Source organism: Mesoplodon mirus (genome assembly GCF_964341445.2).
Source record: "Mesoplodon mirus genome assembly, chromosome: X".
NCBI classification, from domain to species: domain Eukaryota; kingdom Metazoa; phylum Chordata; class Mammalia; order Artiodactyla; family Ziphiidae; genus Mesoplodon; species Mesoplodon mirus.
In genome coordinates this window covers 24,790,043-24,817,186 of record NC_138981.1, presented here as the reverse complement: position 1 = coordinate 24,817,186, position 27,144 = coordinate 24,790,043, and positions in this window count along the sequence as shown.

Here is a 27,144-nt window from a genome sequence, read left to right as displayed (position 1 = left end):
CGCTCCAGAAATGGGCAGAAGCCCTAAACAGACAATGCTCCAAAGAAGACACAGAGCTGGCCAACAAGCACGTAAAAGCCGGCTCTACTTCACTAGCTATTAGAGAGATGCACACCAAAACTACACCGAGCTATCACCTCACACCATTTAGAAAGGGCATCATCGGAAAATCAACAAAGAACAACTTCTGGACACGGTGTGGAGCAGAGAGAACACTCTTGCACTGTCGGTGGGAGTGTAGAGGGATACAGCCACTAGGGAGAAGAGTAAGGAGGTTCCTGAAAAAACTAAAACTAGAACTACCATATGACCCAGCGATCCCACTACTAGGCGTATACCCTGAGGAAACCAGAATTCAAAAGGAGACATGTACCAAAATGTTCATTGCAGCTCTATTCACGACAGCCCGCAGAGGGAAACAACCTAAGTGTCCATCATCGGAGGAATGGATAAAGAAGATGTGGCACCTACATACAATGGAATATTACTCAGCCATAAAAAGCAACGAAACTGATCTATCTGTAATGAGGTGGACAGACCTAGAGTCCGTCATACAGGGTGAAGTCAGTCAGAAAGAGAAAGACAAATCCCGTATGCTGACACATATATATGGAATTTAAGAAAAAAAAATGTCACGAAGAACCAAGGGGTAAGACAGGAATAAAGACACAGACCTACTTGAGAATGGACTTGAGGATATGGGGAGGGGGAAGGGTAAGCTGTGACAAAGCGAGAGAGAGGCATGGACATATATACAGTACCAAACGTAAGGTAGATAGATAGTGGGAAGCAGCCGCATAGCACCGGGAGATCGGCTCGGTGCTTTGTGACCGCCTGGAGGGTGGGATGGGGAGGCTGGGAGGGAGAGAGACGCAGGAGGGAAGGGATGTGGGAACAGATGTATATGTATGACTGATTCACTTTGTTCTAAAGCAGAAAGTAATAATAAAAAAAGAAAAAAGACACATGCACCCCAGTGATCATTGCAGCACTATTTACAATAGCCAGGTCATGGAAACAACCTAAAGGCCCATCCACAGACGAATGGATAAAGAAGATGTGGTACCTATATACGATGGAATATTACTCAGCCAGGAAAGGGAACTGAGTTGGTTCATTTGTACAGGCGTGGATAGACCTAGACACTGTCATACAGAGTGAAGCCAGTCAGAAAGAGAAAATCAGGTGTCGTATATAAACGCACATACATGCAACCTAGAAAAATGGTACAGATGAACCGGTGTGCAGGATAGAACTGATACACAGATGTGGAGAACCAACGTATGGCCACCGAGGGGGGAAAGTGGACGGGGTGCTGGTGCTCGTGTGATGAATTCGGAGATCGGGATTGACATACATACAGTAATATGTGTAAGATGCATAACTAATAAGAACCTGCTGTATAAAAAAATGAAGTGAACGTCAAAAACTCAAAAACCCATACGATAAAAGGAAGATATGTTCATTTCAACTGGTCATTTACTAAATAGACAACAAACTCTGAAGGTAGTTGGGAATGTCAATAAAATGTTAGAGAAAAATGAAAGAAATTACTGGAACAGCAACAAAGAAAACAATATCAAAGACCAAAAAAACTAAAAGCTGGTTCTTTGAGAAGATGAACAATATTGGTAAACCTTTAGCCAGACTCATCAAGATAAAGAGGGAGAGGACTGAAATCAATACAATTAGAAATGGAAAAGAAGTTACACCGGACAACACAGAAATACAAAACATCCTAAGAGACGACTACAAGCACTCTATGCTCATAAAATGGACAATCTGGAAGAAATGGACAAATTCTTAGAGAGGTACGACCTTCCAAGACTGAAGCGGGAAGAAACAGAAAGTATGAACAGACCCAGTGCGAGTGATGAACCTGAAAGTCTGATTACAAATCGTCCAACAAATAAAAGTCCAGTACCAGATGGCTTCACAGGTTAATGCTATCCAACACGTAGAAGAGAAATAACACCCACCTTTCTCAAACTCTTCCAAAGTACTGGCGTGGAGGGAACACTCCGAAACTCTTTCTATTAGGCCACCATCACCCTGTTACGAGAACCAGACAAAGAGGGTAGAAAAGAAGTTACACCCCGATATCACTGATGAGCTTAGGTGCAAAGCGGCTCAACAAAATAGTAGCCAACAGAATTCAACACCATATTAAAAGTATCATACCTCATGATCAAGTGGGCTTTATCGCAGGCATGCATGGAATCTTCAAACTACGCAGATCAACGTGATACCCCCTATGAACAAACTGAAGAGGAAAAACCATATGATCATGCCAATCGATGCAGAAAAACTTGGGACAAATGTCAGCACACATTTATGATAAAGAAAACAAAAAAAACCCCTCCAGAATGTGGGCTTAGAGGGAAACTCACTCAATTTAATCAGGGACGCATACGACAAACCCACAGCAAACATTTTCACTGGTGAAGAACTGAAAGCGTGTCCTCTAAGATCAGCAACAAGACAAGGATGACCACTCTCTCATCACTATTATTCAACATAGTTTTGGAAGTTCTGGCCATGGCAATCAGAGCAGCACAAGAAATGAAAGGAAGACAAACTGGAAAAGAAGAAGTAACACCGTCCCTCTTTGCATATGACATGATACTATACTTAGAGAATCCTAAAGTGGCCACCATAAAACTAGTAGAGCTAGTCCATGGATTTGGTGACGTGGCAGGACACAAAATTAATGCACAGAAATCCCTTGCATTCCTATACATTAATGAAGGAAAAACAGAAAGAGAAATTAGGAAGGACTCCCATTTACCCCTGCAGGAAAAGGAATAAAATACCTAGGAATAAACCCACCTAGGGAGACAAAAGAGCTGTATGCAGAAAACTATAAGACACTGATGAATGAGACTGAAGATACACACAGATGGAGAGACATACCATGCTCTTGGATTGGAAGAATCAATCTTATGAAAATGACTATACTACCCAAAGCAGTCTACATATTCAATGCAATCCCTCTCAAATTACCAATGGCATTTTTTTTTTAACAGAGCTAGAAGGAAAAAATCTGAAAATCTGTATGGAGACACAAAAATCCCCCAATAGCCAAAGCAGTTTGATGGAGAAAAACGGAGCTGGAGGAATCAGACTCCACGACTTCACACTGTACTACAAAGCTACAGTAATCAAGACAGGACGGGCCTGGCACAAAAACAGAAATACAGATCAATGCAACCGGATAGAAAGCCCTCAGATAATGCCACGCACCTATGGTCAACTAATCTGTGACAAAGGAGGCAAGGATACACAGTGCAGAAAGAAGAGTCTCTTCAGTAAGTTGTTCTGGGGATCCTGGACCAAGACATGTAAAACAATGAAGTAAGAACACTCCCATACACCGTACACAAAAATAATCTGAAAATGGAACAGAGACCTAAACTCAGGACTGTACACTGTGAAACTCTTAGAGGAGAACACAGGAAGAACAGGCTTTGACATAAATCACAACAAGATCTTTTGTAATCCTCCTCCTAGAGTCATGGAAATAAAAACAAAAATGTACAACAGGGACCTAAGGAAACTTAAAAGCTTTTGCTAAGCACAGGAAACTAAGAACAAGAGGAAAACACAACCCTCAGAATGGGAAAAGTATTTGCATACGAAGCAGCAGACTCGGGATCAATCTCCAAAATATATAAACAGCCCATGCTGCTCGGTATTAAAAAATCCAACAACGCGCTCTAAAAATGGGCAGAAGCCCTAAACAAACAATGCTCCAAAGAAGACACAGAGCTGGCCAACAAGCACGTAAAAGCCGGCTCTACTTCACTAACTATTAGAGAGATGCACACCAAAACTACACCGAGCTATCACCTCACACCATTTAGAAAGGGCATCATCGGAAAATCAACAAAGAACAACTTCTGGACACGGTGTGGAGCAGAGAGAACACTCTTGCACTGTCGGTGGGAGTGTAGAGGGATACAGCCACTAGGGAGAAGAGTAAGGAGGTTCCTGAAAAAACTAAAACTAGAACTACCATATGACCCAGCGATCCCACTACTAGGCGTATACCCTGAGGAAACCAGAATTCAAAAGGAGACATGTACCAAAATGTTCATTGCAGCTCTATTCACGACAGCCCGCAGAGGGAAACAACCTAAGTGTCCATCATCGGATGAATGGATAAAGAAGATGTGGCACCTACATACAATGGAATATTACTCAGCCATAAAAAGCAACGAAACTGATCTATCTGTAATGAGGTGGACAGACCTAGAGTCCGTCATACAGGGTGAAGTAAGTCAGAAAGAGAAAGACAAATCCCGTATGCTGACACATATATATGGAATTTAAGAAAAAAAAATGTCACGAAGAACCAAGGGGTAAGACAGGAATAAAGACACAGACCTACTTGAGAATGGACTTGAGGATATGGGGAGGGGGAAGGGTAAGCTGTGACAAAGCGAGAGAGAGGCATGGACATATATACAGTACCAAACGTAAGGTAGATAGATAGTGGGAAGCAGCCGCATAGCACCGGGAGATCCGCTCAGTGCTTTGTGACCGCCTGGAGGGTGGGATGGGGAGGCTGGGAGGGAGAGAGACGCAGGAGGGAAGGGATGTGGGAACAGATGTATATGTATGACTGATTCACTTTGTTCTAAAGCAGAAAGTAATAATAAAAAAAGAAAAAAGACACATGCACCCCAGTGATCATTGCAGCACTATTTACAATAGCCAGGTCATGGAAACAACCTAAAGGCCCATCCACAGACGAATGGATAAAGAAGATGTGGTACCTATATACGATGGAATATTACTCAGCCAGGAAAGGGAACTGAGTTGGTTCATTTGTACAGGCGTGGATAGACCTAGACACTGTCATACAGAGTGAAGCCAGTCAGAAAGAGAAAATCAGGTGTCGTATATAAACGCACATACATGCAACCTAGAAAAATGGTACAGATGAACCGGTGTGCAGGATAGAACTGATACACAGATGTGGAGAACCAACGTATGGCCACCGAGGGGGGAAAGTGGACGGGGTGCTGGTGCTCGTGTGATGAATTCGGAGATCGGGAGTGACATACATACAGTAATATGTGTAAGATGCATAACTAATAAGAACCTGCTGTATAAAAAAATGAAGTGAACGTCAAAAACTCAAAAACCCATACGATAAAAGGAAGATATGTTCATTTCAACTGGTCATTTACTAAATAGACAACAAACTCTGAAGGTAGTTGGGACTGTCAATAAAAAGTTAGAGAAAAATGAAAGAAATTACTGGAACAGCAACAAAGAAAACAATATCAAAGACCAAAAAAACTAAAAGCTGGTTCTTTGAGAAGATGAACAATATTGGTAAACCTTTAGCCAGACTCATCAAGATAAAGAGGGAGAGGACTGAAATCAATACAATTAGAAATGGAAAAGAAGTTACACCGGACAACACAGAAATACAAAACATCCTAAGAGACGACTACAAGCACTCTATGCTCACAAAATGGACAATCTGGAAGAAATGGACAAATTCTTAGAGAGGTACGACCTTCCAAGACTGAAGCGGGAAGAAACAGAAAGTATGAACAGACCCAGTGCGAGTGATGAACCTGAAAGTCTGATTACAAATCGTCCAACAAATAAAAGTCCAGTACCAGATGGCTTCACAGGTTAATGCTATCCAACACGTAGAAGAGAAATAACACCCACCTTTCTCAAACTCTTCCAAAGTACTGGCGTGGAGGGAACACTCCGAAACTCTTTCTATGAGGCCACCATCACCCTGTTACGAGAACCAGACAAAGAGGGTAGAAAAGAAGTTACACCCCGATATCACTGATGAGCTTAGGTGCAAAGCGGCTCAACAAAATAGTAGCCAACAGAATCCAACACCATATTAAAAGTATCATACCTCATGATCAAGTGGGCTTTATCGCAGGCATGCATGGAATCTTCAAACTACGCAGATCAACGTGATACCCCCTATGAACAAACTGAAGAGGAAAAACCATATGATCATGCCAATCGATGCAGAAAAACTTGGGACAAATGTCAGCACACATTTATGATAAAGAAAACAAAAAAAACCCCTCCAGAATGTGGGCTTAGAGGGAAACTCACTCAATTTAATCAGGGACGCATACGACAAACCCACAGCAAACATTTTCACTGGTGAAGAACTGAAAGCATGTCCTCTAAGATCAGCAACAAGACAAGGATGACCACTCTCTCATCACTATTATTCAACATAGTTTTGGAAGTTCTGGCCACGGCAATCAGAGCAGCACAAGAAATGAAAGGAAGACAAACTGGAAAAGAAGAAGTAACACCGTCCCTCTTTGCATATGACATGATACTATACTTAGAGAATCCTAAAGTGGCCACCATAAAACTAGTAGGGCTAGTCCATGGATTTGGTGACGTGGCAGGACACAAAATTAATGCACAGAAATCCCTTGCATTCCTATACATTAATGAAGGAAAAACAGAAAGAGAAATTAGGAAGGACTCCCATTTACCCCTGCAGGAAAAGGAATAAAATACCTAGGAATAAACCCACCTAGGGAGACAAAAGAGCTGTATGCAGAAAACTATAAGACACTGATGAATGAGACTGAAGATACACACAGATGGAGAGACATACCATGCTCTTGGATTGGAAGAATCAATCTTATGAAAATGACTATACTACCCAAAGCAGTCTACATATTCAATGCAATCCCTCTCAAATTACCAATGGCATTTTTTTTTTAACAGAGCTAGAAGGAAAAACTCTGAAAATCTGTATGGAGACACAAAAATCCCCCAATAGCCAAAGCAGTTTGATGGAGAAAAACGGAGCTGGAGGAATCAGACTCCACGACTTCACACTGTACTACAAAGCTACAGTAATCAAGACAGGACGGGCCTGGCACAAAAACAGAAATACAGATCAATGCAACCGGATAGAAAGCCCTCAGATAATGCCACGCACCTATGGTCAACTAACCTGTGACAAAGGAGGCAAGGATACACAGTGCAGAAAGAAGAGTCTCTTCAGTAAGTGGTTCTGGGGAACCTGGACCAAGACATGTAAAACAATGAAGTAAGAACACTCCCATACACCGTACACAAAAATAATCTGAAAATGGAACAGAGACCTAAACTCAGGACTGTACACTGCGAAACTCTTAGAGGAGAACACAGGAAGAACAGGCTTTGACATAAATCACAACAAGATCTTTTGTAATCCTCCTCCTGGAGTCATGGAAATAAAAACAAAAATGTACAACTGGGACCTAAGGAAACTTAAAAGCTTTTGCTAAGCACAGGAAACTAAGAACAAGAGGAAAACACAACCCTCAGAATGGGAAAAGTATTTGCATACGAAGCAGCGGACTCGGGATCAATCTCCAAAATATATAAACAGCCCATGCTGCTCGGTATTAAAAAATCCAACAACGCACTCTAAAAATGGGCAGAAGCCCTAAACAGACAAGACATAGAGCTGGCCAACAAGCACGTAAAAGCCGGCTCTACTTCACTAACTATTAGAGAGATGCACACCAAAACTACACCGAGCTATCACCTCACACCATTTAGAAAGGGCATCATCGGAAAATCAACAAAGAACAACTGCTGAACACGGTGTGGAGCAGAGAGAACACTCTTGCACTGTCGGTGGGAGTGTAGAGGGATACAGCCACTAGGGAGAAGAGTAAGGAGGTTCCTGAAAAAACTAAAACTAGAACTACCATATGACCCAGCGATCCTACTCCTAGGCGTATACCCTGAGGAAACCAGAATTCAAAAAGAGACATGTACCAAAATGCTCATTGCAGCTCTATTCACGACAGCCCGCAGAGGGAAACAACCTAAGTGTCCATCATCGGATGAATGGATAAAGAAGATGTGGCACCTACATACAATGGAATATTACTCAGCCATAAAAAGCAACGAAACTGATCTATCTGTAATGAGGTGGACAGACCTAGAGTCCGTCATACAGGGTGAAGTCAGTCAGAAAGAGAAAGACAAATCCCGTATGCTGACACATATATATGGAATTTAAGAAAAAAAAATGTCACGAAGAACCTAGGGGTAAGACAGGAATAAAGACACAGACCTACTTGAGAATGGACTTGAGGATATGGGGAGGGGGAAGGGTAAGCTGTGACAAAGCGAGAGAGAGGCATGGACATATATACAGTACCAAACGTAAGGTAGATAGATAGTGGGAAGCAGCCGCATAGCACCGGGAGATCGGCTCGGTGCTTTGTGACCGCCTGGAGGGGTGGGATGGGGAGGCTGGGAGGGAGAGAGACGCAGGAGGGAAGGGATGTGGGAACAGATGTATATGTATGACTGATTCACTTTGTTCTAAAGCAGAAAGTAATAATAAAAAAAGAAAAAAGACACATGCACCCCAGTGATCATTGCAGCACTATTTACAATAGCCAGGTCATGGAAACAACCTAAAGGCCCATCCACAGACGAATGGATAAAGAAGATGTGGTACCTATATACGATGGAATATTACTCAGCCAGGAAAGGGAACTGAGTTGGTTCATTTGTACAGGCGTGGATAGACCTAGACACTGTCATACAGAGTGAAGCCAGTCAGAAAGAGAAAATCAGGTGTCGTATATAAACGCACATACATGCAACCTAGAAAAATGGTACAGATGAACCGGTGTGCAGGATAGAACTGATACACAGATGTGGAGAACCAACGTATGGCCACCGAGGGGGGAAGGTGGACGGGGTGCTGGTGCTCGTGTGATGAATTCGGAGATCGGGAGTGACATACATACAGTAATACGTGTAAGATGCATAACTAATAAGAACCTGCTGTATAAAAAAATGAAGTGAACGTCAAAAACTCAAAAACCCATACGATAGAAGGAAGATATGTTCATTTCAACTGGTCATTTACTAAATAGACAACAAACTCTGAAGGTAGTTGGGACTGTCAATAAAAAGTTAGAGAAAAATGAAAGAAATTACTGGAACAGCAACAAAGAAAACAATATCAAAGACCAAAAAAACTAAAAGCTGGTTCTTTGAGAAGATGAACAATATTGGTAAACCTTTAGCCAGACTCATCAAGATAAAGAGGGAGAGGACTGAAATCAATACAATTAGAAATGGAAAAGAAGTTACACCGGACAACACAGAAATACAAAACATCCTAAGAGACGACTACAAGCACTCTATGCTCACAAAATGGACAATCTGGAAGAAATGGACAAATTCTTAGAGAGGTACGACCTTCCAAGACTGAAGCGGGAAGAAACAGAAAGTATGAACAGACCCAGTGCGAGTGATGAACCTGAAAGTCTGATTACAAATCGTCCAACAAATAAAAGTCCAGTACCAGATGGCTTCACAGGTTAATGCTATCCAACACGTAGAAGAGAAATAACACCCACCTTTCTCAAACTCTTCCAAAGTACTGGCGTGGAGGGAACACTCCGAAACTCTTTCTATGAGGCCACCATCACCCTGTTACGAGAACCAGACAAAGAGGGTAGAAAAGAAGTTACACCCCGATATCACTGATGAGCTTAGGTGCAAAGCGGCTCAACAAAATAGTAGCCAACAGAATCCAACACCATATTAAAAGTATCATACCTCATGATCAAGTGGGCTTTATCGCAGGCATGCATGGAATCTTCAAACTACGCAGATCAACGTGATACCCCCTATGAACAAACTGAAGAGGAAAAACCATATGATCATGCCAATCGATGCAGAAAAACTTGGGACAAATGTCAGCACACATTTATGATAAAGAAAACAAAAAAAACCCCTCCAGAATGTGGGCTTAGAGGGAAACTCACTCAATTTAATCAGGGACGCATACGACAAACCCACAGCAAACACTTTCACTGGTGAAGAACTGAAAGCATGTCCTCTAAGATCAGCAACAAGACAAGGATGACCACTCTCTCATCACTATTATTCAACATAGTTTTGGAAGTTCTGGCCACGGCAATCAGAGCGGCACAAGAAATGAAAGGAAGACAAACTGGAAAAGAAGAAGTAACACCGTCCCTCTTTGCATATGACATGATACTATACTTAGAGAATCCTAAAGTGGCCACCATAAAACTAGTAGAGCTAGTCCATGGATTTGGTGACGTGGCAGGACACAAAATTAATGCACAGAAATCCCTTGCATTCCTATATATTAATGAAGGAAAAACAGAAAGAGAAATTAGGAAGGACTCCCATTTACCCCTGCAGGAAAAGGAATAAAATACCTAGGAATAAACCTACCTAGGGAGACAAAAGAGCTGTATGCAGAAAACTATAAGACACTGATGAATGAGACTGAAGATACACACAGATGGAGAGACATACCATGCTCTTGGATTGGAAGAATCAATCTTATGAAAATGACTATACTACCCAAAGCAGTCTACATATTCAATGCAATCCCTCTCAAATTACCAATGGCATTTTTTTTTTTAACAGAGCTAGAAGGAAAAAATCTGAAAATCTGTATGGAGACACAAAAATCCCCCAATAGCCAAAGCAGTTTGATGGAAAAAAACGGAGCTGGAGGAATCAGACTCCACGACTTCACACTGTACTACAAAGCTACAGTAATCAAGACAGGACGGGCCTGGCACAAAAACAGAAATACAGATCAATGCAACCGGATAGAAAGCCCTCAGATAATGCCACGCACCTATGGTCAACTAACCTGTGACAAAGGAGGCAAGGATACACAGTGCAGAAAGAAGAGTCTCTTCAGTAAGTGGTTCTGGGGAACCTGGACCAAGACATGTAAAACAATGAAGTAAGAACACTCCCATACACCGTACACAAAAATAATCTGAAAATGGAACAGAGACCTAAACTCAGGACTGTACACTGCGAAACTCTTAGAGGAGAACACAGGAAGAACAGGCTTTGACATAAATCACAACAAGATCTTTTGTAATCCTCCTCCTGGAGTCATGGAAATAAAAACAAAAATGTACAACTGGGACCTAAGGAAACTTAAAAGCTTTTGCTAAGCACAGGAAACTAAGAACAAGAGGAAAACACAACCCTCAGAATGGGAAAAGTATTTGCATACGAAGCAGCGGACTCGGGATCAATCTCCAAAATATATAAACAGCCCATGCTGCTCGGTATTAAAAAATCCAACAACGCGCTCTAAAAATGGGCAGAAGCCCTAAACAGACAATGCTCCAAAGAAGACACAGAGCTGGCCAACAAGCACGTAAAAGCCGGCTCTACTTCACTAGCTATTAGAGAGATGCACACCAAAACTACACCGAGCTATCACCTCACACCATTTAGAAAGGGCATCATCGGAAAATCAACAAAGAACAACTGCTGGACACGGTGTGGAGCAGAGAGAACACTCTTGCACTGTCGGTGGGAGTGTAGAGGGATACAGCCACTAGGGAGAAGAGTAAGGAGGTTCCTGAAAAAACTAAAACTAGAACTACCATATGACCCAGCGATCCTACTCCTAGGCGTATACCCTGAGGAAACCAGAATTCAAAAAGAGACATGTACCAAAATGCTCATTGCAGCTCTATTCACGACAGCCCGCAGAGGGAAACAACCTAAGTGTCCATCATCGGATGAATGGATAAAGAAGATGTGGCACCTACATACAATGGAATATTACTCAGCCATAAAAAGCAACGAAACTGATCTATCTGTAATGAGGTGGACAGACCTAGAGTCCGTCATACAGGGTGAAGTAAGTCAGAAAGAGAAAGACAAATCCCGTATGCTGACACATATATATGGAATTTAAGAAAAAAAAATGTCACGAAGAACCAAGGGGTAAGACAGGAATAAAGACACAGACCTACTTGAGAATGGACTTGAGGATATGGGGAGGGGGAAGGGTAAGCTGTGACAAAGCGAGAGAGAGGCATGGACATATATACAGTACCAAACGTAAGGTAGATAGATAGTGGGAAGCAGCCGCACAGCACCGGGAGATCGGCTCGGTGCTTTGTGACCGCCTGGAGGGGTGGGATGGGGAGGCTGGGAGGGAGAGAGACGCAGGAGGGAAGGGATGTGGGAACAGATGTATATGTATGACTGATTCACTTTGTTCTAAAGCAGAAAGTAATAATAAAAAAAGAAAAAAGACACATGCACCCCAGTGATCATTGCAGCACTATTTACAATAGCCAGGTCATGGAAACAACCTAGAGGCCCATCCACAGACGAATGGACAAAGAAGATGTGGTACCTATATACGATGGAATATTACTCAGCCAGGAAAGGGAACTGAGTTGGTTCATTTGTACAGGCGTGGATAGACCTAGACACTGTCATACAGAGTGAAGCCAGTCAGAAAGAGACAATCAGGTGTCGTATATAAACGCACATACATGCAACCTAGAAAAATGGTACAGATGAACCGGTGTGCAGGATAGAACTGATACACAGATGTGGAGAACCAACGTATGGCCACCGAGGGGGGAAAGTGGACGGGGTGCTGGTGCTCGTGTGATGAATTCGGAGATCGGGAGTGACATACATACAGTAATACGTGTAAGATGCATAACTAATAAGAACCTGCTGTATAAAAAAATGAAGTGAACGTCAAAAACTCAAAAACCCATACGATAGAAGGAAGATATGTTCATTTCAACTGGTCATTTACTAAATAGACAACAAACTCTGAAGGTAGTTGGGACTGTCAATAAAAAGTTAGAGAAAAATGAAAGAAATTACTGGAACAGCAACAAAGAAAACAATATCAAAGACCAAAAAAACTAAAAGCTGGTTCTTTGAGAAGATGAACAATATTGGTAAACCTTTAGCCAGACTCATCAAGATAAAGAGGGAGAGGACTGAAATCAATACAATTAGAAATGGAAAAGAAGTTACACCGGACAACACAGAAATACAAAACATCCTAAGAGACGACTACAAGCACTCTATGCTCACAAAATGGACAATCTGGAAGAAATGGACAAATTCTTAGAGAGGTACGACCTTCCAAGACTGAAGCGGGAAGAAACAGAAAGTATGAACAGACCCAGTGCGAGTGATGAACTTGAAAGTCTGATTACAAATCGTCCAACAAATAAAAGTCCAGTACCAGATGGCTTCACAGGTTAATGCTATCCAACACGTAGAAGAGAAATAACACCCACCTTTCTCAAACTCTTCCAAAGTACTGGCGTGGAGGGAACACTCCGAAACTCTTTCTATGAGGCCACCATCACCCTGTTACGAGAACCAGACAAAGAGGGTAGAAAAGAAGTTACACCCCGATATCACTGATGAGCTTAGGTGCAAAGCGGCTCAACAAAATAGTAGCCAACAGAATCCAACACCATATTAAAAGTATCATACCTCATGATCAAGTGGGCTTTATCGCAGGCATGCATGGAATCTTCAAACTACGCAGATCAACGTGATACCCCCTATGAACAAACTGAAGAGGAAAAACCATATGATCATGCCAATCGATGCAGAAAAACTTGGGACAAATGTCAGCACACATTTATGATAAAGAAAACAAAAAAAACCCCTCCAGAATGTGGGCTTAGAGGGAAACTCACTCAATTTAATCAGGGACGCATACGACAAACCCACAGCAAACATTTTCACTGGTGAAGAACTGAAAGCATGTCCTCTAAGATCAGCAACAAGACAAGGATGACCACTCTCTCATCACTATTATTCAACATAGTTTTGGAAGTTCTGGCCACGGCAATCAGAGCAGCACAAGAAATGAAAGGAAGACAAACTGGAAAAGAAGAAGTAACACCGTCCCTCTTTGCATATGACATGATACTATACTTAGAGAATCCTAAAGTGGCCACCATAAAACTAGTAGAGCTAGTCCATGGATTTGGTGACGTGGCAGGACACAAAATTAATGCACAGAAATCCCTTGCATTCCTATACATTAATGAAGGAAAAACAGAAAGAGAAATTAGGAAGGACTCCCATTTACCCCTGCAGGAAAAGGAATAAAATACCTAGGAATAAACCTACCTAGGGAGACAAAACAGCTGTATGCAGAAAACTATAAGACACTGATGAATGAGACTGAAGATACACACAGATGGAGAGACATACCATGCTCTTGGATTGGAAGAATCAATCTTATGAAAATGACTATACTACCCAAAGCAGTCTACATATTCAATGCAATCCCTCTCAAATTACCAATGGCATTTTTTTTTTAACAGAGCTAGAAGGAAAAAATCTGAAAATCTGTATGGAGACACAAAAATCCCCCAATAGCCAAAGCAGTTTGATGGAAAAAAACGGAGCTGGAGGAATCAGACTCCACGACTTCACACTGTACTACAAAGCTACAGTAATCAAGACAGGACGGGCCTGGCACAAAAACAGAAATACAGATCAATGCAACCGGATAGAAAGCCCTCAGATAATGCCACGCACCTATGGTCAACTAATCTGTGACAAAGGAGGCAAGGATACACAGTGCAGAAAGAAGAGTCTCTTCAGTAAGTGGTTCTGGGGAACCTGGACCAAGACATGTAAAACAATGAAGTAAGAACACTCCCATACACCGTACACAAAAATAATCTGAAAATGGAACAGAGACCTAAACTCAGGACTGTACACTGCGAAACTCTTAGAGGAGAACACAGGAAGAACAGGCTTTGACATAAATCACAACAAGATCTTTTGTAATCCTCCTCCTGGAGTCATGGAAATAAAAACAAAAATGTACAACTGGGACCTAAGGAAACTTAAAAGCTTTTGCTAAGCACAGGAAACTAAGAACAAGAGGAAAACACAACCCTCAGAATGGGAAAAGTATTTGCATACGAAGCAGCGGACTCGGGATCAATCTCCAAAATATATAAACAGCCCATGCTGCTCGGTATTAAAAAATCCAACAACGCGCTCTAAAAATGGGCAGAAGCCCTAAACAGACAATGCTCCAAAGAAGACACAGAGCTGGCCAACAAGCACGTAAAAGCCGGCTCTACTTCACTAGCTATTAGAGAGATGCACACCAAAACTACACCGAGCTATCACCTCACACCATTTAGAAAGGGCATCATCGGAAAATCAACAAAGAACAACTGCTGGACACGGTGTGGAGCAGAGAGAACACTCTTGCACTGTCGGTGGGAGTGTAGAGGGATACAGCCACTAGGGAGAAGAGTAAGGAGGTTCCTGAAAAAACTAAAACTAGAACTACCATATGACCCAGCGATCCTACTCCTAGGCGTATACCCTGAGGAAACCAGAATTCAAAAAGAGACATGTACCAAAATGCTCATTGCAGCTCTATTCACGACAGCCCGGAGAGGGAAACAACCTAAGTGTCCATCATCGGATGAATGGATAAAGAAGATGTGGCACCTACATACAATGGAATATTACTCAGCCATAAAAAGCAACGAAACTGATCTATCTGTAATGAGGTGGACAGACCTAGAGTCCGTCATACAGGGTGAAGTAAGTCAGAAAGAGAAAGACAAATCCCGTATGCTGACACATATATATGGAATTTAAGAAAAAAAATGTCACGAAGAACCAAGGGGTAAGACAGGAATAAAGACACAGACCTACTTGAGAATGGACTTGAGGATATGGGGAGGGGGAAGGGTAAGCTGTGACAAAGCGAGAGAGAGGCATGGACATATATACAGTACCAAACGTAAGGTAGATAGATAGTGGGAAGCAGCCGCACAGCACCGGGAGATCGGCTCGGTGCTTTGTGACCGCCTGGAGGGGTGGGATGGGGAGGCTGGGAGGGAGAGAGACGCAGGAGGGAAGGGATGTGGGAACAGATGTATATGTATGACTGATTCACTTTGTTCTAAAGCAGAAAGTAATAATAAAAAAAGAAAAAAGACACATGCACCCCAGTGATCATTGCAGCACTATTTACAATAGCCAGGTCATGGAAACAACCTAGAGGCCCATCCACAGACGAATGGACAAAGAAGATGTGGTACCTATATACGATGGAATATTACTCAGCCAGGAAAGGGAACTGAGTTGGTTCATTTGTACAGGCGTGGATAGACCTAGACACTGTCATACAGAGTGAAGCCAGTCAGAAAGAGAAAATCAGGTGTCGTATATAAACGCACATACATGCAACCTAGAAAAATGGTACAGATGAACCGGTGTGCAGGATAGAACTGATACACAGATGTGGAGAACCAACGTATGGCCACCGAGGGGGGAAAGTGGACGGGGTGCTGGTGCTCGTGTGATGAATTCGGAGATCGGGAGTGACATACATACAGTAATACGTGTAAGATGCATAACTAATAAGAACCTGCTGTATAAAAAAATGAAGTGAACGTCAAAAACTCAAAAACCCATACGATAGAAGGAAGATATGTTCATTTCAACTGGTCATTTACTAAATAGACAACAAACTCTGAAGGTAGTTGGGACTGTCAATAAAAAGTTAGAGAAAAATGAAAGAAATTACTGGAACAGCAACAAAGAAAACAATATCAAAGACCAAAAAAACTAAAAGCTGGTTCTTTGAGAAGATGAACAATATTGGTAAACCTTTAGCCAGACTCATCAAGATAAAGAGGGAGAGGACTGAAATCAATACAATTAGAAATGGAAAAGAAGTTACACCGGACAACACAGAAATACAAAACATCCTAAGAGACGACTACAAGCACTCTATGCTCACAAAATGGACAATCTGGAAGAAATGGACAAATTCTTAGAGAGGTACGACCTTCCAAGACTGAAGCGGGAAGAAACAGAAAGTATGAACAGACCCAGTGCGAGTGATGAACTTGAAAGTCTGATTACAAATCGTCCAACAAATAAAAGTCCAGTACCAGATGGCTTCACAGGTTAATGCTATCCAACACGTAGAAGAGAAATAACACCCACCTTTCTCAAACTCTTCCAAAGTACTGGCGTGGAGGGAACACTCCGAAACTCTTTCTATGAGGCCACCATCACCCTGTTACGAGAACCAGACAAAGAGGGTAGAAAAGAAGTTACACCCCGATATCACTGATGAGCTTAGGTGCAAAGCGGCTCAACAAAATAGTAGCCAACAGAATCCAACACCATATTAAAAGTATCATACCTCATGATCAAGTGGGCTTTATCGCAGGCATGCATGGAATCTTCAAACTACGCAGATCAACGTGATACCCCCTATGAACAAACTGAAGAGGAAAAACCATATGATCATGCCAATCGATGCAGAAAAACTTGGGACAAATGTCAGCACACATTTATGATAAAGAAAACAAAAAAAACCCCTCCAGAATGTGGGCTTAGAGGGAAACTCACTCAATTTAATCAGGGACGCATACGACAAACCCACAGCAAACATTTTCACTGGTGAAGAACTGAAAGCATGTCCTCTAAGATCAGCAACAAGACAAGGATGACCACTCTCTCATCACTATTATTCAACATAGTTTTGGAAGTTCTGGCCACGGCAATCAGAGCAGCACAAGAAATGAAAGGAAGACAAACTGGAAAAGAAGAAGTAACACCGTCCCTCTTTGCATATGACATGATACTATACTTAGAGAATCCTAAAGTGGCCACCATAAAACTAGTAGAGCTAGTCCATGGATTTGGTGACGTGGCAGGACACAAAATTAATGCACAGAAATCCCTTGCATTCCTATACATTAATGAAGGAAAAACAGAAAGAGAAATTAGGAAGGACTCCCATTTACCCCTGCAGGAAAAGGAATAAAATACCTAGGAATAAACCTACCTAGGGAGACAAAAGAGCTGTATGCAGAAAACTATAAGACACTGATGAATGAGACTGAAGATACACACAGATGGAGAGACATACCATGCTCTTGGATTGGAAGAATCAATCTTATGAAAATGACTATACTACCCAAAGCAGTCTACATATTCAATGCAATCCCTCTCAAATTACCAATGGCATTTTTTTTTTTAACAGAGCTAGAAGGAAAAAATCTGAAAATCTGTATGGAGACACAAAAATCCCCCAATAGCCAAAGCAGTTTGATGGAAAAAAACGGAGCTGGAGGAATCAGACTCCACGACTTCACACTGTACTACAAAGCTACAGTAATCAAGACAGGACGGGCCTGGCACAAAAACAGAAATACAGATCAATGCAACCGGATAGAAAGCCCTCAGATAATGCCACGCACCTATGGTCAACTAATCTGTGACAAAGGAGGCAAGGATACACAGTGCAGAAAGAAGAGTCTCTTCAGTAAGTGGTTCTGGGGAACCTGGACCAAGACATGTAAAACAATGAAGTAAGAACACTCCCATACACCGTACACAAAAATAATCTGAAAATGGAACAGAGACCTAAACTCAGGACTGTACACTGCGAAACTCTTAGAGGAGAACACAGGAAGAACAGGCTTTGACATAAATCACAACAAGATCTTTTGTAATCCTCCTCCTGGAGTCATGGAAATAAAAACAAAAATGTACAACTGGAACCTAAGGAAACTTAAAAGCTTTTGCTAAGCACAGGAAACTAAGAACAAGAGGAAAACACAACCCTCAGAATGGGAAAAGTATTTGCATACGAAGCAGCGGACTCGGGATCAATCTCCAAAATATATAAACAGCCCATGCTGCTCGGTATTAAAAAATCCAACAACGCACTCTAAAAATGGGCAGAAGCCCTAAACAGACAATGCTCCAAAGAAGACACAGAGCTGGCCAACAAGCACGTAAAAGCCGGCTCTACTTCACTAGCTATTAGAGAGATGCACACCAAAACTACACCGAGCTATCACCTCACACCATTTAGAAAGGGCATCATCGGAAAATCAACAAAGAACAACTGATGGACACGGTGTGGAGCAGAGAGAACACTCTTGCACTGTCGGTGGGAGTGTAGATGGATACAGCCACTAGGGAGAAGAGTAAGGAGGTTCCTGAAAAAACTAAAACTAGAACTACCATATGACCCAGCGATCCCACTCCTAGGCGTATACCCTGAGGAAACCAGAATTCAAAAAGAGACATGTACCAAAATGCTCATTGCAGCTCTATTCACGACAGCCCGCAGAGGGAAACAACCTAAGTGTCCATCATCGGATGAATGGATAAAGAAGATGTGGCACCTACATACAATGGAATATTACTCAGCCATAAAAAGCAACGAAACTGATCTATCTGTAATGAGGTGGACAGACCTAGAGTCCGTCATACAGGGTGAAGTCAGTCAGAAAGAGAAAGACAAATCCCGTATGCTGACACATATATATGGAATTTAAGAAAAAAAATTGTCACGAAGAACCTAGGGGTAAGACAGGAATAAAGACACAGACCTACTTGAGAATGGACTTGAGGATATGGGGAGGGGGAAGGGGAAGCTGTGACAAAGCGAGAGAGAGGCATGGACATATATACAGTACCAAACGTAAGGTAGATAGATAGTGGGAAGCAGCCGCATAGCACCGGGAGATCGGCTCGGTGCTTTGTGACCGCCTGGAGGGGTGGGATGGGGAGGCTGGGAGGGAGAGAGACGCAGGAGGGAAGGGATGTGGGAACAGATGTATATGTATGACTGATTCACTTTGTTCTAAAGCAGAAAGTAATAATAAAAACGAAAAAAGACACATGCACCCCAGTGATCATTGCAGCACTATTTACAATAGCCAGGTCATGGAAACAACCTAAAGGCCCATCCACAGACGAATGGATAAAGAAGATGTGGTACCTATATACGATGGAATATTACTCAGCCAGGAAAGGGAACTGAGTTGGTTCATTTGTACAGGCGTGGATAGACCTAGACACTGTCATACAGAGTGAAGCCAGTCAGAAAGAGAAAATCAGGTGTCGTATATAAACGCACATACATGCAACCTAGAAAAATGGTACAGATGAACCGGTGTGCAGGATAGAACTGATACACAGATGTGGAGAACCAACGTATGGCCACCGAGGGGGGAAGGTGGACGGGGTGCTGGTGCTCGTGTGATGAATTCGGAGATCGGGAGTGACATACATACAGTAATATGTGTAAGATGCATAACTAATAAGAACCTGCTGTATAAAAAAATGAAGTGAACGTCAAAAACTCAAAAACCCATACGATAGAAGGAAGATATGTTCATTTCAACTGGTCATTTACTAAATAGACAACAAACTCTGAAGGTAGTTGGGACTGTCAATAAAAAGTTAGAGAAAAATGAAAGAAATTACTGGAACAGCAACAAAGAAAACAATATCAAAGACCAAAAAAACTAAAAGCTGGTTCTTTGAGAAGATGAACAATATTGGTAAACCTTTAGCCAGACTCATCAAGATAAAGAGGGAGAGGACTGAAATCAATACAATTAGAAATGGAAAAGAAGTTACACCGGACAACACAGAAATACAAAACATCCTAAGAGACGACTACAAGCACTCTATGCTCACAAAATGGACAATCTGGAAGAAATGGACAAATTCTTAGAGAGGTACGACCTTCCAAGACTGAAGCGGGAAGAAACAGAAAGTATGAACAGACCCAGTGCGAGTGATGAACCTGAAAGTCTGATTACAAATCGTCCAACAAATAAAAGTCCAGTACCAGATGGCTTCACAGGTTAATGCTATCCAACACGTAGAAGAGAAATAACACCCACCTTTCTCAAACTCTTCCAAAGTACTGGCGTGGAGGGAACACTCCGAAACTCTTTCTATGAGGCCACCATCACCCTGTTACGAGAACCAGACAAAGAGGGTAGAAAAGAAGTTACACCCCGATATCACTGATGAGCTTAGGTGCAAAGCGGCTCAACAAAATAGTAGCCAACAGAATCCAACACCATATTAAAAGTATCATACCTCATGATCAAGTGGGCTTTATCGCAGGCATGCATGGAATCTTCAAACTACGCAGATCAACGTGATACCCCCTATGAACAAACTGAAGAGGAAAAACCATATGATCATGCCAATCGATGCAGAAAAACTTGGGACAAATGTCAGCACACATTTATGATAAAGAAAACAAAAAAAACCCCTCCAGAATGTGGGCTTAGAGGGAAACTCACTCAATTTAATCAGGGACGCATACGACAAACCCACAGCAAACACTTTCACTGGTGAAGAACTGAAAGCATGTCCTCTAAGATCAGCAACAAGACAAGGATGACCACTCTCTCATCACTATTATTCAACATAGTTTTGGAAGTTCTGGCCACGGCAATCAGAGCAGCACAAGAAATGAAAGGAAGACAAACTGGAAAAGAAGAAGTAACACCGTCCCTCTTTGCATATGACATGATACTATACTTAGAGAATCCTAAAGTGGCCACCATAAAACTAGTAGAGCTAGTCCATGGATTTGGTGACGTGGCAGGACACAAAATTAATGCACAGAAATCCCTTGCATTCCTATACATTAATGAAGGAAAAACAGAAAGAGAAATTAGGAAGGACTCCCATTTACCCCTGCAGGAAAAGGAATAAAATACCTAGGAATAAACCTACCTAGGGAGACAAAAGAGCTGTATGCAGAAAACTATAAGACACTGATGAATGAGACTGAAGATACACACAGATGGAGAGACATACCATGCTCTTGGATTGGAAGAATCAATCTTATGAAAATGACTATACTACCCAAAGCAGTCTACATATTCAATGCAATCCCTCTCAAATTACCAATGGCATTTTTTTTTTAACAGAGCTAGAAGGAAAAAATCCGAAAATCTGTATGGAGACACAAAAATCCCCCAATAGCCAAAGCAGTTTGATGGAGAAAAACGGAGCTGGAGGAATCAGACTCCACGACTTCACACTGTACTACAAAGCTACAGTAATCAAGACAGGACGGGCCTGGCACAAAAACAGAAATACAGATCAATGCAACCGGATAGAAAGCCCTCAGATAATGCCACGCACCTATGGTCAACTAATCTGTGACAAAGGAGGCAAGGATACACAGTGCAGAAAGAAGAGTCTCTTCAGTAAGTGGTTCTGGGGAACCTGGACCAAGACATGTAAAACAATGAAGTAAGAACACTCCCATACACCGTACACAAAAATAATCTGAAAATGGAACAGAGACCTAAACTCAGGACTGTACACTGCGAAACTCTTAGAGGAGAACACAGGAAGAACAGGCTTTGACATAAATCACAACAAGATCTTTTGTAATCCTCCTCCTGGAGTCATGGAAATAAAAACAAAAATGTACAACTGGGACCTAAGGAAACTTAAAAGCTTTTGCTAAGCACAGGAAACTAAGAACAAGCGGAAAACACAACCCTCAGAATGGGAAAAGTATTTGCATACGAAGCAGCGGACTCGGGATCAATCTCCAAAATATATAAACAGCCCATGCTGCTCGGTATTAAAAAATCCAACAACGCGCTCTAAAAATGGGCAGAAGCCCTAAACAGACAATGCTCCAAAGAAGACACAGAGCTGGCCAACAAGCACGTAAAAGCCGGCTCTACTTCACTAACTATTAGAGAGATGCACACCAAAACTACACCGAGCTATCACCTCACACCATTTAGAAAGGGCATCGTCGGAAAATCAACAAAGAACAACTGCTGGACATGGTGTGGAGCAGAGAGAACACTCTTGCACTGTCGGTGGGAGTGTAGAGGGATACAGCCACTAGGGAGAAGAGTAAGGAGGTTCCTGAAAAAACTAAAACTAGAACTACCATATGACCCAGCGATCCCACTCCTAGGCGTATACCCTGAGGAAACCAGAATTCAAAAAGAGACATGTACCAAAATGCTCATTGCAGCTCTATTCACGACAGCCCGGAGAGGGAAACAACCTAAGTGTCCATCATCGGATGAATGGATAAAGAAGATGTGGCACCTACATACAATGGAATATTACTCAGCCATAAAAAGCAACGAAACTGATCTATCTGTAATGAGGTGGACAGACCTAGAGTCCGTCATACAGGGTGAAGTCAGTCAGAAAGAGAAAGACAAATCCCGTATGCTGACACATATATATGGAATTTAAGAAAAAAAAATGTCACGAAGAACCTAGGGGTAAGACAGGAATAAAGACACAGACCTACTTGAGAATGGACTTGAGGATATGGGGAGGGGGAAGGGTAAGCTGTGACAAAGCGAGAGAGAGGCATGGACATATATACAGTACCAAACGTAAGGTAGATAGATAGTGGGAAGCAGCCGCATAGCACCGGGAGATCGGCTCGGTGCTTTGTGACCGCCTGGAGGGGTGGGATGGGGAGGCTGGGAGGGAGAGAGACGCAGGAGGGAAGGGATGTGGGAACAGATGTATATGTATGACTGATTCACTTTGTTCTAAAGCAGAAAGTAATAATAAAAAAAGAAAAAAGACACATGCACCCCAGTGATCATTGCAGCACTATTTACAATAGCCAGGTCATGGAAACAACCTAAAGGCCCATCCACAGACGAATGGATAAAGAAGATGTGGTACCTATATACGATGGAATATTACTCAGCCAGGAAAGGGAACTGAGTTGGTTCATTTGTACAGGCGTGGATAGACCTAGACACTGTCATACAGAGTGAAGCCAGTCAGAAAGAGAAAATCAGGTGTCGTATATAAACGCACATACATGCAACCTAGAAAAATGGTACAGATGAACCGGTGTGCAGGATAGAACTGATACACAGATGTGGAGAACCAACGTATGGCCACCGAGGGGGGAAGGTGGACGGGGTGCTGGTGCTCGTGTGATGAATTCGGAGATCGGGATTGACATACATACAGTAATATGTGTAAGATGCATAACTAATAAGAACCTGCTGTATAAAAAAATGAAGTGAACGTCAAAAACTCAAAAACCCATACGATAGAAGGAAGATATGTTCATTTCAACTGGTCATTTACTAAATAGACAACAAACTCTGAAGGTAGTTGGGACTGTCAATAAAAAGTTAGAGAAAAATGAAAGAAATTACTGGAACAGCAACAAAGAAAACAATATCAAAGACCAAAAAAACTAAAAGCTGGTTCTTTGAGAAGATGAACAATATTGGTAAACCTTTAGCCAGACTCATCAAGATAAAGAGGGAGAGGACTGAAATCAATACAATTAGAAATGGAAAAGAAGTTACACCGGACAACACAGAAATACAAAACATCCTAAGAGACGACTACAAGCACTCTATGCTCACAAAATGGACAATCTGGAAGAAATGGACAAATTCTTAGAGAGGTACGACCTTCCAAGACTGAAGCGGGAAGAAACAGAAAGTATGAACAGACCCAGTGCGAGTGATGAACCTGAAAGTCTGATTACAAATCGTCCAACAAATAAAAGTCCAGTACCAGATGGCTTCACAGGTTAATGCTATCCAACACGTAGAAGAGAAATAACACCCACCTTTCTCAAACTCTTCCAAAGTACTGGCGTGGAGGGAACACTCCGAAACTCTTTCTATGAGGCCACCATCACCCTGTTACGAGAACCAGACAAAGAGGGTAGAAAAGAAGTTACACCCCGATATCACTGATGAGCTTAGGTGCAAAGCGGCTCAACAAAATAGTAGCCAACAGAATCCAACACCATATTAAAAGTATCATACCTCATGATCAAGTGGGCTTTATCGCAGGCATGCATGGAATCTTCAAACTACGCAGATCAACGTGATACCCCCTATGAACAAACTGAAGAGGAAAAACCATATGATCATGCCAATCGATGCAGAAAAACTTGGGACAAATGTCAGCACACATTTATGATAAAGAAAACAAAAAAAACCCCTCCAGAATGTGGGCTTAGAGGGAAACTCACTCAATTTAATCAGGGACGCATACGACAAACCCACAGCAAACATTTTCACTGGTGAAGAACTGAAAGCATGTCCTCTAAGATCAGCAACAAGACAAGGATGACCACTCTCTCATCACTATTATTCAACATAGTTTTGGAAGTTCTGGCCACGGCAATCAGAGCAGCACAAGAAATGAAAGGAAGACAAACTGGAAAAGAAGAAGTAACACCGTCCCTCTTTGCATATGACATGATACTATACTTAGAGAATCCTAAAGTGGCCACCATAAAACTAGTAGAGCTAGTCCATGGATTTAGTGACGTGGCAGGACACAAAATTAATGCACAGAAATCCCTTGCATTCCTATACATTAATGAAGGAAAAACAGAAAGAGAAATTAGGAAGGACTCCCATTTACCCCTGCAGGAAAAGGAATAAAATACCTAGGAATAAACCCACCTAGGGAGACAAAAGAGCTGTATGCAGAAAACTATAAGACACTGATGAATGAGACTGAAGATACACACAGATGGAGAGACATACCATGCTCTTGGATTGGAAGAATCAATCTTATGAAAATGACTATACTACCCAAAGCAGTCTACATATTCAATGCAATCCCTCTCAAATTACCAATGGCATTTTTTTTTTAACAGAGCTAGAAGGAAAAACTCTGAAAATCTGTATGGAGACACAAAAATCCCCCAATAGCCAAAGCAGTTTGATGGAGAAAAACGGAGCTGGAGGAATCAGACTCCACGACTTCACACTGTACTACAAAGCTACAGTAATCAAGACAGGACGGGCCTGGCACAAAAACAGAAATACAGATCAATGCAACCGGATAGAAAGCCCTCAGATAATGCCACGCACCTATGGTCAACTAATCTGTGACAAAGGAGGCAAGGATACACAGTGCAGAAAGAAGAGTCTCTTCAGTAAGTGGTTCTGGGGAACCTGGACCAAGACATGTAAAACAATGAAGTAAGAACACTCCCATACACCGTACACAAAAATAATCTGAAAATGGAACAGAGACCTAAACTCAGGACTGTACACTGCGAAACTCTTAGAGGAGAACACAGGAAGAACAGGCTTTGACATAAATCACAACAAGATCTTTTGTAATCCTCCTCCTGGAGTCATGGAAATAAAAACAAAAATGTACAACTGGGACCTAAGGAAACTTAAAAGCTTTTGCTAAGCACAGGAAACTAAGAACAAGAGGAAAACACAACCCTCAGAATGGGAAAAGTATTTGCATACGAAGCAGCGGACTCGGGATCAATCTCCAAAATATATAAACAGCCCATGCTGCTCGGTATTAAAAAATCCAACAACGCGCTCTAAAAATGGGCAGAAGCCCTAAACAGACAATGCTCCAAAGAAGACACAGAGCTGGCCAACAAGCACGTAAAAGCCGGCTCTACTTCACTAACTATTAGAGAGATGCACACCAAAACTACACCGAGCTATCACCTCACACCATTTAGAAAGGGCATCGTCGGAAAATCAACAAAGAACAACTGCTGGACACGGTGTGGAGCAGAGAGAACACTCTTGCACTGTCGGTGGGAGTGTAGAGGGATACAGCCACTAGGGAGAAGAGTAAGGAGGTTCCTGAAAAAACTAAAACTAGAACTACCATATGACCCAGCGATCCCACTCCTAGGCGTATACCCTGAGGAAACCAGAATTCAAAAAGAGACATGTACCAAAATGCTCATTGCAGCTCTATTCACGACAGCCCGGAGAGGGAAACAACCTAAGTGTCCATCATCGGATGAATGGATAAAGAAGATGTGGCACCTACATACAATGGAATATTACTCAGCCATAAAAAGCAACGAAACTGATCTATCTGTAATGAGGTGGACAGACCTAGAGTCCGTCATACAGGGTGAAGTCAGTCAGAAAGAGAAAGACAAATCCCGTATGCTGACACATATATATGGAATTTAAGAAAAAAAAATGTCACGAAGAACCTAGGGGTAAGACAGGAATAAAGACACAGACCTACTTGAGAATGGACTTGAGGATATGGGGAGGGGGAAGGGTAAGCTGTGACAAAGCGAGAGAGAGGCATGGACATATATACAGTACCAAACGTAAGGTAGATAGATAGTGGGAAGCAGCCGCATAGCACCGGGAGATCGGCTCGGTGCTTTGTGACCGCCTGGAGGGGTGGGATGGGGAGGCTGGGAGGGAGAGAGACGCAGGAGGGAAGGGATGTGGGAACAGATGTATATGTATGACTGATTCACTTTGTTCTAAAGCAGAAAGTAATAATAAAAAAAGAAAAAAGACACATGCACCCCAGTGATCATTGCAGCACTATTTACAATAGCCAGGTCATGGAAACAACCTAAAGGCCCATCCACAGACGAATGGATAAAGAAGATGTGGTACCTATATACGATGGAATATTACTCAGCCAGGAAAGGGAACTGAGTTGGTTCATTTGTACAGGCGTGGATAGACCTAGACACTGTCATACAGAGTGAAGCCA